Source organism: Scardinius erythrophthalmus, assembly GCF_964197995.2.
Source record: "Scardinius erythrophthalmus genome assembly, chromosome: 2".
NCBI lineage: Eukaryota > Metazoa > Chordata > Actinopteri > Cypriniformes > Leuciscidae > Scardinius > Scardinius erythrophthalmus.
In genome coordinates, this window is record NC_138222.1 from 51,867,417 (window position 1) to 51,880,708 (window position 13,292).

At 37.1% G+C, this 13,292-nt stretch overlaps 1 protein-coding gene across 1 annotated transcript in view; it reads left to right on the plus strand.

Annotated features, from left to right (window-relative positions):
• ntrk3b (neurotrophic tyrosine kinase, receptor, type 3b) overlaps window positions 1-13,292 on the plus strand; it is a gene marked incomplete at both ends in the record, with an annotated part of 126,835 nt that overhangs the window by 77,029 nt on the left and 36,514 nt on the right. The window lies entirely within an intron of this gene.

Genomic DNA, 13,292 nt, shown 5'->3' on the forward strand with positions numbered 1-13,292 from the left:
TATTCTCTTCAGGTGCTTCGTTGATATCTTTATATTCTGTTTTGGTCATATTTTTCAACCTGTTCCGATTTTTCTGTTATCTATGATGTTTTGTGAACTATTACGTCACAGTATTTGCAGCGGAACTGCCAAATAAGGACATTGACTTCCAGCCCAACACTTCGAGCAATCCGCCATTTTTATTTCTCGCTGCAAATCTGTAGTCCAAGCTAAAAGATGCAGAAGTTACGAGAGGATAAGTTAAAATGTTCGGTTGTTGGATGTAGTAACCCACACGCTTCATTACACCGTCTAATGTAGATGAACTGCCGCGCTTGTGACGGCGCATGTTTAACTGAAAGAACGAGCAGAGAGAGAGACCGGGTCGCGCGCGCGCTCTCTCTCTCTCTCTCTCTTCGGAGCCAGGCGAAAATGTAAACAAGACTTCACCGTCTCCAAACTAGACGCTGTCTTGCTCTCTCTCCCTCGCACATATTAATCAAAATAAATCGACACGGTGGTAAAAGGTCAGAAGACCGAAGTTTCATGTGTAAATACAGTAACACACCATTGCGATACATCCACATGAAGACGTTCTGCAGGTTCGTCGTCTTCATTTTGATCTCGCTCCGGCTCCGACTTTGCCTCGAACATGTAAGGCTGGCTGGACAAGTCTTCCGTTGTTGACATTTTGTTAATAACGTGTGAATAAAAAGTTTCTGTGCCGCTAGATAATCGTATCTCTGCTATCAAACTACAAAAATGGCCGAACGGGGTGGAGTTGAACCGAGTGTCACCTCTGCAAACTGGAGAGGGGGCGGGGTATGAAGTGTCTCAATTGTATTTAAAGAGACCGCACCAAAACGAGTTGCTCTCAGACGCACATCAGAAAAGGGGTAGAAAAGGGGCCTGTGGAGCTATAATAATGAGGAATTCAGACCCAAGCATTGCAGTTCCGCTTTATATAGACTACAAATGTATGATTTATATGTAAAAAGGAACAATTTAAAAGCATGATATGTCTCCTTTAAAGTGTCAGCAGCCTATTAGACCTGCTGCTGTGATGTCTGTCATTAATGATAATCAAAAGAAAAAAAAAAGACAGAAAAAAAATCAAAGTTTGTAGCTTTAAGAAGTATTAATCTATTTTTAATTCAGAATTTATGCAGTGAAGACTGTGTTTGAAGTGTTTAATAACTTTATTCAATATCTGTATTTATTACATGGTTTGGTTGAATTCCAATGTAGAATGCGTTCTGTTATTTCTTGATAACAGACCGCTGCTAAGTATAACACACCGTTGCCATGAAAAACAGAGCGTTGCTATGGACGCAGGATTCTAACCGCAGAGACGGAACGGACTATTTTCTTTAGCGCAAGCAGTGCAATAGTTTTTAAATCAATAAACTCCTTTTGAAATCAATATTTTGGGTCAAATTATTGATTTATTTGGTACGTAGCCATGTAATTAGCGGGATAATGTAGAGCGAGGCGGTTGTTATAGCGAATACTCCGCTTCACGTCGGGGTGATCAGCCTGTCGGGGTTGTATTCGCTATAACAACCGCCTCGCTCTACATGATCCCTTACATATCCTACCTGATAGACCTACCTAAAAATCTTAAAGCACTGTTTACAAGGTTACATGGGTCAAAAACAATGAAAACAATAACTTTTTGTGCATTTTTACAGTGCAAGTAAAAATCTGAACTGGTCTGACTGGGCCAATAGAAAAAATTTAGTAAAATTGTGAACAGTATGCACACACAGACACACACAGACACATATTATATATAAATATAATAATATACACACACATATCTTATATTAACAAAAACTTGTTAGATGCGATAAATCGCAATGAATCGATTAGACAGAACTAATAAATAATCTTTTTTTGTGAATATATGCCTTTTTTTGTATTATAAGTAATACTTAATGAACATATTACAATATTATAACAAATGTCATGACCCCTTTAGATTCTGCATAAAAATTCTGCATTGCTGCATGCACTCTAATGGTAGTGCGCATTTTTTAAAGAGCGCAAGGATACATTTGCAGTGAGTGAGTTTGTGCAGAACGTGCTTATATGTAGATGTGGACGGGTATTATGGTAATTACTAACTGTGGGTATGCGCTACTGCATTAAGAATAATCCGGATTCATCAGGATATGATGCTGTGCTTTAGGGCTTCTGTTTTTAATAAATAATACATCCCAAATAACAAATAATAACACATTTAAAAGTTAAAATATACTTTCACTTTCCTGCAACACTGCAAACCAAAAAGCTTTGATGTCAGGGATGTGTTCTTCTGTGTAAAGCACTTTGAATTGCCATTGTGTATGAAATGTGCTATATAAATAAACTTGCCTTGCCTTGTTCATCCTACATTGTACAAATGTACAAATGTTGCCTCACTGTAAAGTACAACGAAATGTATTATGCTCACGAAAAGGCAACATTTATTATTTGATTTAAAAACAGTAACAGTAATTCAGTAATAATTGAGAAATATTACAATTTAAAATAACTTTTCATACATTTTAAAATGTAATTTATTCCTGTGATGCATAGCTGACCTTTCAGGATCATTACTCCTCTCTTCAGTGTCACATGATCCTTTAGAAATCATTCTGCTCAAGAAACATTTATTATTATTATCAATGTTGAAAACAGTTGTGCTGCTTAATATTTTTGTGGAAACCATGATGCATTTTGTTTCAGGGTTGATATAAATTTAATTTATTTGACATGGAAATCTTTTGTAATATGATAATAGTATTTACTGTCACTTGTAAACAATTTAATGCATCCTTACATAAAACTAAAAATTTCTTTTACAAAAATCTTACTAAACGCAAACTAATTACTGTACATAGAGTGATTGGTTACATCCTAATGTCACCATCAGACATCTGAAATGGCATGAGATATGCTTTTTTTTGCCCAATATTGGGGAGGAAGACTGAGTTATGATGACATATGATCTTAACATCACTAACTGCATGTGACAGGGTTTATTTTAGCTTCACCGCAAAAACCCTCCCCTTTGCTTCCCCTCCATGCTCTTTGCCCTGATAGCTCACCTGCCTATTAAGATCTTATCATCGCTGTCACAAGGGCTTAAACCTTCCTCGGCTACATTACCGCACTAAGCCAAGGGCTGTTTAGCACACATCATCAAACCCAAAGATTTCACGCCTGACTCACCTTGCCCCAGCGAATGAAGCAGTCAATGGAGCCACACGTAGAACAACAGCTCACATGTAAAGACACCCACAAACATGTCTGAAACAACCCTGACATGCAGTTTCTTTGACAGACGGCTACGTACAAAACGCACTTTGAAGCTGTCGCTGATATGGAACAATAACCATTTTCTAATGTCGAAGCCACACCAAGAATCAGCTGCCCTTTTTTTTACCCATCCTTGAAAGTGAAACAGGGTCATTCAGCTCCATTTTTCAATTCTGAAAAGCACTTCGATCCATTATGATTGAGGTTTAAAAGGATACTTTCCCCATTGAAGTAATACACTGTGCTTTTTCAGCCACATTTCTGCCCTACCAGCGACCAAACAATTATCTGTAATCACATCATTTTGGTAATAAAAATGAACACATGCCCCTCTTGAGATGGAAAACACCTCTGTTCCAAAAAATCCTTGCTCATCTCGTATTTTATCATTGTTTCAGGTTCATTTGTTGCTTAAGTGATCCCTAGCTCACACAATGCCAATATGAACCCATTATGCCTGACTATAGCAGTGTTTGGTATTGCAAATGGTGTTTGCTAAGGCATTTGAACAAACCTGAAACCCTAAATATTAAACTTTGACACATTACTGATCCTGCACCGTTTGCACAGACATGAATGATACCTCAAATTGTGTGGTTTAGTGAGGAAAGATGTGTTATTCCTTTTTTAAGTGATCAGTCTTGCATTATTTTCCATAGCGGACTATAGAACAGGTGAAAAACCCCATACACTTGCATTGCAGGAGGGATTTGAGCCATACTGTATATAGAGAACATCATTTTAAATTGGATACGCAACCACCCAAAACATCCTATATGCATCATGGATGTGAGTGAGCTCTGACTATAGACACTCACATGTTTTCCAGAAAATTGTAATTTCAGGGTTGTGCGAAATTCAGAATTTAATAATGGTCTAATTTCAGTTCAGAATATGGAATTCGAATTGAATTGCCACAATACATAGGAAGTTGAACTGGCATTTGAATTGGGTTAGGGTTAAACAACAGGAAGAAGAATTAACTGAATTGTTACTCAAAGAAATTCAACACAGGTGATGCATTGTGGGTAATGAAGTGTTCTTCCACTAATGTCCGTCCATTCATCCATCCATCCATCCATCAGTTTATCCATGTCTTTCTATCTGTCCGTCTGCATCCATCCGTCAATCCATCAATCTATAAATATCCATCTATCAGTCTATTCATCTGCATGTCCATCCATCCATCTGTCTATATCCATCTGTCGGTCCGTCTATCCATCTGTCCATCCATCCATATCATTCTGTCTGTCCATCCTTCTCTATATATCCATCTATCACTCTATCTAACTGTCTGTCCATCCATCCATCCGTCCAGCCATCCATATCATTCTGTCTGTCCATCCTTCTCTATATATCCATCTGTCACTCTATCTAACTGTCTGTCCATCCATCCATATCATTCTGTCTGTCTGTCCATCCATCTCTATCTATCCCTCTATCCAACTGTCTGTCCATCCGTCCATCAATCCATCCATCTGTCCGTCCATTCGTCCATCCATCTCTATATATCCATCTATCAGTCTATTCCACTGTCTGTCTGCCCGTCCGTCCACCCACCCATCCATTCATCACTATACAATATATCTCTATCTATCACTCTATCCAGCTGTCTGTTTGTCCATCTATCCATCCATCCATCTGCCCGTCCGTCTGTCTGACTATTATTACTTGCTCTGCCTCTGAAACAAGTCTATGTTTTTTAAACTTTTAAAAACTTTCAAACATGATTGACAGAATTTATTTGGTTAAAAAGTCTGTTTTCAATTCAAATATTAATTTCCATTCATTTCAATTCTGTTTCCTTACTTTGGAATTACAATTGTGTGTCCCGTTTGTTTCCTCAATTCAAATTAAATTCAAAGTCAGGAGTTTAAATAGCATTCTCATTTCAGTTATGAATTACACATAACCATGGTAAAAATATTTTTTTGTAATATGGTCTGTGTTTGTAGTAACCTGTGGATGCACTCTGCTTCTTTGTGATTGAGCTGCTGTAAAGTACCTCTTTTCCAAACATAAGTACTACATAGTAAAAACACTTAGCCTCTCAGTGCCGTTCACCAGACAGATACTGCCCATCTCAACTCTATTATATAGGGAATAGGGGACATAGATAAACGCCCATTCTCTCCCTCTTAAGGCTGTATGAAATGGAGATGAAGGTGTGTGTCATGCATAGATGAATGGTCATTATCGGCCCCCTAAAGGCAATGCACTAAATCAATTCCATGCCATTGAAATGGCTCAGTCCCTTTTGTCGTAACACCATGCAACATGATAGAAGTTGTCGCGGTCTGGACGTGCTTTGATAATAATTGGGGTGAGAACATGTAGATACAAAAAATAGTTTGTGTGCCGTTAATTATGAACTGATGTGATGTAATTGTTGCAGAACATTCAGTCCATTTAGTCCAAGGACAGAATTCTAATTACAGACATGTTTAGATTTTTTTAGGGTTGTGCTTCTGGATCATTCTAGGTGAGGAGATATATTCAGCTAAAACTTGGCCCAGAAGAGAAACTTTGGATTAGATTAGAGCAAATGCTCCAGAATGAGATCAGTATTTCTAGTTATTGTGCATGTCATTTTAAAACATTAAAGGGGGGATGAAATGCTCATTTTCACTCAATCTCCTGTTAATCTTGAGTACCTATAGAGTAGTATTGCATCCTTCATATCTCCAAAAAGTCTTTAGTTTTATTATATTTATAAAAGAAAGATAGGCTGTACCGAGTCTTTCCGGAAAAAAAACGAGCGGCTGGGGGTGGGCCGTGTGGGTGGAGCTAAAGCTGTGCTAACGTGCCGAGCTAACAACACACAGAGACATTTGAAGCAGTTTTACTCACCGCCCGGTTCCAAAGCACGGCAGCGAACCTTTATCATTGTGACTGCTCGATCCTTAAGCATTAGACGATCTGCAAATCCGTCGATCTGGGCTTTGTTTATAAAACAATCATCGTCGAAATGCAGGGAACAAACAGTCTTACACAACTCCCTTGATGCTCTGAAAAAACAAACTCCATCCACTGGTCCCTTAACGCCGGGAATCTTTGGGAATCTGTGCAGGGTTGTCTTGCCCTGGCAACCAAAAACCCACTTCTTTGGTGACACTGACTTCCATAAAGCCGAGCAGAGCGCTTTGATGAGGTACTGCTTTCGCTCTCTCGCTCTGGTCTACGAGTGCGCGCCCGCGCTATTCATGGAGAAGTGCCCTTAGGACCCATATAAGGAAATTCCGCCCCAGCTGACGTCACGCAGACCCATACTCGAAAAAAACTTTCCGAAACTTGTGACAAACCGGAAGGACAATTTTTGGCACAGAAATACTCCTTCAAACATACAATTTAATTTTTTAAACTTTGTCCATGTTTAGCATGGGAATCCAACTCTTTAACAGTGTAAAAAACTCAGTATGCATGAAATAGCATTTCATCCCCCCTTTAATATTATAGCTTGCTCTGCCTCTGAAACAACTACTGTAAGGTGTAATGCAATCCAAAGTGTGCTGCAAAATGATATGCATTATAAATAAGAAAAGGCTCTAAAATAGTCTCTGAATAAAATGTGGAGACGTGTTGCAAAAATTCCACAGTGGTCGATCAGATAAAGTGGTCTTCCAAATGGCGGTTGTGTGCTTTTGAAATATTTGATAGGATGGTTTAATAAGTGTTTCAGCTCAATTATTTTTTTAAATCCTTTAGAAATCATTCTAATTTGGTGCTCATTTCTTAATGTTATCAATGTTGAGGAAACCTTTGAGGAAACAGAGATATATCTTTGATGAATTGAAAGTTAAAAAGAACAGCATTTATTTGAAATATATATGAAATATATATGTAAATATGTACTGTATGCATTTATCCTGATTATCTACACTCTATATCCTATTCTTCCAAAGACTCTCTGTCTGACCTGTGCAATACGTTTTTGAAAACATGGGGGCATTTTGTGCATTAACTTTAGCGGAACTGTCATCTATAATAGGCAATTTCTGTGATCGTCATGGTGTGTTGTCACGGTTGTCACAGGAGAGGGGGACGTGATAGTGAAGAGTGCTGTAGGGATGGAGAAATCATTTCTTTTCCACACCTAATCAAGACTGTGTTTCCCCCTCACCAGTGATCTGCGTCCATTGATAGGTCATTTAATTTAATAGAGGCTATACAATGCTTATAACATCACCGGTGTGAACGCAACCATCGCAGTGCAGAATCATAGAGTCATTGTTAGTTTGCACATCTTAAGCCTTGTTTATTATTTTAGATGTCAAATGTGAAGGTCGATTTGCATTTCTTAAAGGAATCAGATTTCAGTATAGAAAACAGATGACAGAAATAAGACCAACTGCAATTCAGAGTGCAGATATTATATAAAAATATATATTATATTTAAATACTTAATGTTCAAACAATATTCTATCAAAGTCACTAGGACATTTTCTAACTTTCTTCTTTACTTTCTTAAAAAGTATACGTAGTAATTAAATATAGATAAGACATTATAAATTATTTATAATTATAAGTTTGAATGGAGTCTGTGTGTTATGTGGTTCAGGCTGACTTAATAACCGAAATTTAGATCAAAGGAATATGAATACAATGTTTCATTTCAAGCAGTGTAATTATATAATACAATGCAACTTAGATGTAAATTTTTGACTTTTTTGCACTGAAATATTACTTATTGTTAGCACAAACAAATTATGTTGTATTGTAGCCATGGGAGGTCATGCATTATTATTGTTCTCTGTATTTTTTTCAGGCACAAAACATGGAATTAGCAGCTGTCAAACATAATTTTATGAGCATGCAGACTCAGTTTGGCTGGAAATGAGATTTTCCACATTCAGAATCACTAGTGTGTACGATAAAGTTGTAGCCTCGTTCTCAAGTGTCAGACAGTGATTTTAAAATAAACTAACACTTTTACCTAGCAATGATGCATTAAATTGATTATAAATGAGAGACATTTTTAATATCATTGATTGAGCAGCATATTAGAATGATTTCTGAAGGATCATGTGACTGAAGACTGGAGTAATGATGCTGAAAATTCAGCTTTGCATCTCAGGAATAAATTTCATTTATCAACAATTATTTTAAATTGTAATAATATTTCACATCATTTCTGTTTTTACTGTATTTTTGATCAAATAACTGCAGCCTTGGTGAGTCTTTCGAATTTTTTAAAAGATTTTACCGACTCCAAAATTTGAAAGTTAGTGTATAAGTATTGTATTTAGAAATGGCTTTTTGTACCTCAAGACCAAGAGCAAAAAATGAGATTGAGAAAACAACTTTTGTACTTTACACTGTAAGAAAAAAATTAATTCGCTCAAAAATTTCTTGTAAATTTCACGATTGAAATTAATTAAACATGGAATTTAAGTAGAAAGGCTGAAATAGTATTTTCTTGTAAAACCTACTCGGATAACCTTTGTTTTATTTGCAGAGTAATTTTTACACTGTAGAGATCTATAGAGAAAATTAAGACTTGATAATAACAAAACAAGAAAAAAATAACAATAATGTGTGGCATCTATATCAAATAATTGACTGTAATTAGTCAGCACCCAAAAGGCCGAAGTTTAGATGAGTGTTCGCTTCTAAAAGACTTCTGTTCTCATGTCACAGCTTTTCTAACTTAATCTGTCTTAGTGCTGCTTTTCTGCTCTAGTGGGAACAAATGCAGCCAATTTTTACTCATTGAGCATGATAATTAGCAACAATTGTAAAAGTAATTTCCCAGATTAGGCAACCTCGACAGAGCAAGGCATGCATATTAGCCTAAAGCCGGGTGCACACTGTATGATTCTTGCCACGTTTTTCTCTTCTGAGACTAAATTTGTTGGTCACATAGTGTGGCATGCTCACCAATGGCTGATTAATTGCCTTTGTGCTGAATCTTGTACATTCTAAGAAGCAATAAATGTAAAGGACAGTAAAAAAAAAAACTGTGTTTAAACCCCCACTGTGCACCCGGTTTAAACTTAAAAAATGGAGTGCATGATTGCTCTTCTTGGAATAGGAGTAAGGCCATCTGACCAATGGGTCACCTTCATTGGGACGTGTTGTGTTTATTTCATTAAAGAAAGTGAATTATATTGGAACTTTATCAGTAATACTCTAAATTCCCATCCCTAATGTATTGCTTTCATTGTAGATTATTTCATGGTGGCTGAATGCAAGAAGGTTGCTAGTGTGAGCCCTAGAAGATAAGAGCCATAAAGTATCACCATTGGGCCTTTGAGTAAAGCACTTAACCCCAGTTGCGCCAAGTGGATTGTTGCTGTAGTAAACATACTGTAGGTTGCTTTGGATAAAAACATCTTCTAAATGAAAATAACATCATTTTTTGGTCACCAGGGTTAAATTGCTGTCCTGCCAGACTGGATCATTTGCCCAATTTATGGCGTATTGTGATAATATTGCATTGTGGGATCCTTGGCAACTCCCAAACCTTTTTTTTTTCCATTATATTAAGGTTCTCTGTTGAAGGCATGCGAAGAGTCACGTATCCCAGACATTAGTCAAAGACACTGTCATTCATCCAGTTGATCTGCTGGAGAAACACTTGTAGCCTTTGACTGTACATCTCAAAAACACCGTCTGCCATGTTCTGAGTACCAGCGTCATCCCTCAGAGAATGCGTCATGTTCACTGTAGATGAGTGGGCGAATGCAAATCAGTCTTATTTCCAGCGCTCCAGTGTTTGTTAAACAGCACAGAAATCACTGCACTCTTAGAATCACACACTCCGAAAATAGTCTATAATCATTTTAATCCCAGATGTGGGAGGAAGTTGCTTTTTTAAAGATCACAATTTGCTTTTGAAAAATGTCAGCACACACTGTGTGTCTGAGAACTTAAAGCTCTCATCTTCCTCTTATGTTGATCAAACAAAAGGAATATTTTTAGTGTCAGGTTTTTTTTTTTCCTTTGGCCTCTACCAAAGCAAATTCTAACAAGAGGGAACAGTTAAATGTGACCAGGGACGTGCCGAGAGTTGCTCAGTCTATACTGTATATATATATATATATATATATATATATATATATATATATATATATATATATATATATATATATATATATATATATATGGCAGTTTCTTGACCTAACAGCCTACATTTTACATACTAGGCCTGTAGATGGAGCTTGGACTTAATTTAACCAACTATGATAGTTTCATCAAACACTAAATCAATATGCAGTACATAATAAATGGAGGAAATTGAACACTAACCATTAATGTGACTTCTAGTGCTGCATGGTTTTGTGGAGAGCTTTGTTTTCAATTCACATCCGATTTTTAATTGACGCAAATTCGCAGTTCATTTGTAAAATGAGACTAACTGCAGATCCAGATCTCTCCAAAAATGTAATTTCTGGACTGTAAAGAACGACCCTTGTCTTTTTTCTTTTTAGCTACTTCATTTTTGTAAAAAAATGAAAAAAAAGAAATTTGAGCATATGCCACATCATGATTAGTTCCTGTAATATACATGACAAACAGCTCATCAATGAATTATGTAATCTTTTTTAAGGGGTCCTATTATGCCCTTTCACAGAGTCTTGATTTTGTTTTAGGGGTGTAATAGAATATGTTTTCATGCTTGATTGTTCAAAAAACAATATTTTTTATATACTTTTTCACATATTTTTTACATTATTACAGCATCTCTCTCCTAGTCAGACTCGAACAGGGGTGCGTTTTCCGAACAACGACATAACTCGCTGCTTAACTACCACAGTACGATGCATCGTTGAAGAAATCAACTAGCTAGTCACGACTGTTTCCCGAAACCGTACTGTTGCAAAGTGGTCGTTCAACCACGTTGGTTTATGACGTCACGCACGTGGTGGAGTAATAACTACTTTTAATTTATCTGTTTGAGATCGAATTAATGGTAGATGTTTTGCTATAAATTACAGACATGGCATCTGAGGACTATTTCTCATACTTCTCAGTTATTTTGCTTTATTTCCAGATTCAATCATTGGCTCGTTCTAGAGCATGTTCGCACATGCGCACTATTCAAAAATGCTGCTTTAAATCTCATGACAAACTAAAAGACGTAATTGGCATTTGTATGTATTCTAAATAAAAGACACAGGTTGTACTGAATGTCAGCTTGCTTATTTTGCTCAAGATGAGGATTTATTAAGTCCACATGTCATGCAAACTAGAAACTATGCTTCTAACCACAGCTCGAGAGCTGTCGTTCCAACCACACAAGTTTGCGATGCTGTTTGCGAATGTTCGTTAGAACGATGGTTTCGGGAAACACTGACTCGTTGAACTATGCTGATAACGACGGAACTTGCGAACATAGTTGGCTAACGATGCTTTTGGGAAACGCACCCCAGACCGATTTTGATGAAGCCCCTCCTTCCGAAATACGAAATGTGCTGTGATTGGTTACCTGGCCCAGTGTGTTGTGATTGGCAGCGCTTAGTGCGTGTTCGGGAAATGTCCCACCCCTCCATAACTGCGAGTTCTTCTCTAGTGTAATATTGAGGATCGCGTCAATTTCAAACCAATTCAAGCCCGATTCAGACCCTGACAATGTTATCGAAAAAGAGGATCGTCCAGAACAAATTTCATGCACAGACTTTGCAAGCAAGGATTTCACCTGACGTTTCAGAGTGGTATGTTTTTTGTAATTTTCTTATACATTATAGATACGATGTTATCCACCATTTAATCATGATATTTGTCGGAAAACTAAGATAATACAAACAGTAATCGATCACTTAACCACGGTTAATTCTCCTAAGGAGCGGTGATCCGTCTTACAAAAGTAAGATCTTACAGAAACAAGCTGTTCTCCATAACATGCGCAGAGCACAGATAAACGTTTGGGTTTTAATGTTCAGGAAAAGTGTTTAAAATATATTTTAACTGTCTAAGTTCGTCAGCCTTAGGAAGGTCAAACAAAGGAGTTTTGGAAACGGGGTGGACAAAACACCACTCTTTGACATAACGACAACACTGCCTTCTCTAATGCAGCTCATCCAGGCCTCATCCCCTTTTTTGCGTATACCGTGGATTATTTAAAGATTATTTAAATGAGGAACATTATGACTTCATAAGATCGGGAAAAATTACGTTGTAGTCCAAACGAGCCATTTGTTGTAGTTCTTGAAAAGGGGATCCTGTTAAATAAAATATCTTTGAGCTTGGTAAAGGTGCAGATCTTTTTTTATGCTCAAACAGCAACATTTCACACTTACTAAAGTTGAAAAAGTGGAAAAGCATAATAGGACCCCTTTAATATGTAATATGTGAATTTTGTGAATTCGAATTGAATCGACATTTGTATTAACTGAGAGAGCCATACAGTATGGTCCGCATTTCTTAATCGTTTTTTGTAAACGGACTGTGTGGCCACAGTTATGAATATGCAAGTACTGACTTAAACATCTTGTAGCCTATTTTATTTTTACAGTGAGCAGAATAATTACATCAACAACAACAAAAGAGTGAATAGTGGTTAGCAAGCAAGTGGTGTCAGAATGTCCATCTGTCAGTCAAGTCCAAAAGAAGACGCAAACCCGTAGCAACACGTAATGGTAACGACATCTCAAGTCATTGATTGACAGATGCATAAAAATAAAGAGAAATGTTGAGCGATTTGTTAATTTTATATTATGTATTACTTGTCCTATTTGGTCCACACTCTGAGTGAAAATCTAATTGCCCCCTCTGGGACATGAGGTTTCTGGAAATCACTTAAAGAAAAAGCATGAATCATGTTGAATCCTCAAGAACTTGATGAATCAGACTTGTTAGTGTTTGCAGAATGGCAGCAACTTAAGTGGCACAAAAAAGCTGCCCACTAATGTTAATCACAGGCATTAGCAGACCGTCTTTCTGAAGACTAGTACAGCAATCACAGATGGACACATCCTAAACAAGAGATACAGATACACCTTTTGATTCGTGTATGACTAAATGACTTCAAGGGAAGCATCGGAAAATCAGGAAAAGCGTTGGAACTTCAA